The following is a 2,850-nucleotide window of genomic DNA, read 5'->3' on the forward strand; positions in this document are numbered from 1 at the left end:
GTGAAGGGTTCGTGAAGGGTGGGTGAAGGGTTCGTGAAGGGCGGGTGAAGGGTTGGTGAAGGGCGGGTGAAGGGTTGGTGAAGGGCGGGTGAAGGGTTGGTGAAGGGCGGGTGAAGGGTTGGTGAAGGGCGGGTGAAGGGTTCGTGAAGGGCGGGTGAAGGGCGGGTGAAGGGTTCGTGAAGGGTGGGTGAAGGGCGGGTGAAGGGTTCGTGAAGGGCGGGTGAAGGGCGGGTGAAGGGTGGGTGAAGGGTTGGTGAAGGGTGGGTGAAGGGTTGGTGAAGGGCGGGTGAAGGGTTGGTGAAGGGTGGGTGAAGGGTTGGTGAAGGGTTCGTGAAGGGTTCGTGAAGGGCGGGTGAAGGGTTCGTGAAGGGTGGGTGAAGGGTTGGTGAAGGGTTCGTGAAGGGCGGGTGAAGGGTTCGCGAAGGGTTGGTGAAGGGTTCGTGAAGGGCGGGTGAAGGGTTGGTGAAGGGTGGGTGAAGGGTTGGTGAAGGGCGGGTGAAGGGCGGGTGAAGGGTTTGTGAAGGGCGGGTGAAGGGTTCGTGAAGGGTGGGTGAAGGGCGGGTGAAGGGTTCGTGAAGGGCGGGTGAAGGGTTCGTGAAGGGCGGGTGAAGGGTTCGTGAAGGGTGGGTGAAGGGCGGGTGAAGGGTTGGTGAAGGGTTGGTGAAGGGCGGGTGAAGGGTTCGTGAAGGGCGGGTGAAGGGTTCGTGAAGGGTGGGTGAAGGGCGGGTGAAGGGTTCGTGAAGGGCGGGTGAAGGGTTGGTGAAGGGCGGGTGAAGGGCGGGTGAAGGGTTCGTGAAGGGTGGGTGAAGGGTTGGTGAAGGGTTCGTGAAGGGCGGGTGAAGGGTTGGTGAAGGGTTGGTGAAGGGTTGGTGAAGGGCGGGTGAAGGGCGGGTGAAGGGTTTGTGAAGGGCGGGTGAAGGGTTCGTGAAGGGCGGGTGAAGGGTTCGTGAAGGGCGGGTGAAGGGCGGGTGAAGGGTTCGTGAAGGGTTGGTGAAGGGTTCGTGAAGGGCGGGTGAAGGGTTGGTGAAGGGTGGGTGAAGGGTTGGTGAAGGGCGGGTGAAGGGTTCGTGAAGGGCGGGTGAAGGGCGGGTGAAGGGTTCGTGAAGGGTTGGTGAAGGGTTCGCGAAGGGTTGGTGAAGGGTTGGTGAAGGGTGGGTGAAGGGTTGGTGAAGGGCGGGTGAAGGGCGGGTGAAGGGTTTGTGAAGGGCGGGTGAAGGGTTCGTGAAGGGCGGGTGAAGGGTTCGTGAAGGGCGGGTGAAGGGCGGGTGAAGGGTTCGTGAAGGGTTGGTGAAGGGTTCGTGAAGGGCGGGTGAAGGGTTCGTGAAGGGCGGGTGAAGGGTTGGTGAAGGGCGGGTGAAGGGCGGGTGAAGGGTTCGTGAAGGGCGGGTGAAGGGTTCGTGAAGGGCGGGTGAAGGGTTCGTGAAGGGTTGGTGAAGGGCGGGTGAAGGGTGAGTGAAGGGCGGGTGAAGGGTTCGTGAAGGGCGGGTGAAGGGTTCGTGAAGGGCGGGTGAAGGGTTGGTGAAGGGCGGGTGAAGGGCGGGTGAAGGGTTCGTGAAGGGCGGGTGAAGGGTTGGTGAAGGGCGGGTGAAGGGTTCGTGAAGGGCGGGTGAAGGGTTCGTGAAGGGTTGGTGAAGGGCGGGTGAAGGGTTCGTGAAGGGCGGGTGAAGGGTTCGTGAAGGGCGGGTGAAGGGTTCGTGAAGGGCGGGTGAAGGGTTGGTGAAGGGCGGGTGAAGGGCGGGTGAAGGGTTGGTGAAGGGTTCGTGAAGGGCGGGTGAAGGGCGGGTGAAGGGTTGGTGAAGGGTTCGTGAAGGGCGGGTGAAGGGTTCGTGAAGGGCGGGTGAAGGGTTCGTGAAGGGCGGGTGAAGGGTTCGTGAAGGGCGGGTGAAGGGTTCGTGAAGGGTTGGTGAAGGGTTCGTGAAGGGCGGGTGAAGGGTTCGTGAAGGGCGGGTGAAGGGTTGGTGAAGGGCGGGTGAAGGGCGGGTGAAGGGTTCGTGAAGGGCGGGTGAAGGGTTCGTGAAGGGCGGGTGAAGGGTTGGTGAAGGGCGGGTGAAGGGCGGGTGAAGGGTTCGTGAAGGGCGGGTGAAGGGCGGGTGAAGGGTTCGTGAAGGGCGGGTGAAGGGTTCGTGAAGGGTTGGTGAAGGGTTCGTGAAGGGCGGGTGAAGGGTTCGTGAAGGGCGGGTGAAGGGTTCGTGAAGGGCGGGTGAAGGGTTCGTGAAGGGCGGGTGAAGGGTTCGTGAAGGGCGGGTGAAGGGCGGGTGAAGGGTTGGTGAAGGGCGGGTGAAGGGTTCGTGAAGGGCGGGTGAAGGGTTGGTGAAGGGCGGGTGAAGGGTTGGTGAAGGGTGGGTGAAGGGTTGGTGAAGGGTTGGTGAAGGGTTCGTGAAGGGCGGGTGAAGGGTTGGTGAAGGGTTGGTGAAGGGTTGGTGAAGGGCGGGTGAAGGGTTCGTGAAGGGCGGGTGAAGGGTTCGTGAAGGGCGGGTGAAGGGTTCGTGAAGGGCGGGTGAAGGGCGGGTGAAGGGTTGGTGAAGGGTTCGTGAAGGGCGGGTGAAGGGTTCGTGAAGGGCGGGTGAAGGGTGGGTGAAGGGTTCGTGAAGGGTTCGTGAAGGGTTCGTGAAGGGCGGGTGAAGGGCGGGTGAAGGGTTCGTGAAGGGCGGGTGAAGGGTTCGTGAAGGGCGGGTGAAGGGCGGGTGAAGGGTTGGTGAAGGGTTCGTGAAGGGCGGGTGAAGGGTTCGTGAAGGGCGGGTGAAGGGTGGGTGAAGGGTTCGTGAAGGGTTCGTGAAGGGTTCGTGAAGGGCGGGTGAAGGGCGGGTGAAGGGTTCGTGAAGGGCGGGTGAAGGGTTGGTGAAGGGCGAG

Source organism: Petromyzon marinus, chromosome 52 (genome assembly GCF_048934315.1).
Source record: "Petromyzon marinus isolate PM22_M1 ecotype Great Lakes invasive population chromosome 52, UKy_Petmar_22M1.pri1.0, whole genome shotgun sequence".
In the NCBI taxonomy this organism is placed as follows: Eukaryota; Metazoa; Chordata; class Hyperoartia; order Petromyzontiformes; family Petromyzontidae; genus Petromyzon; species Petromyzon marinus.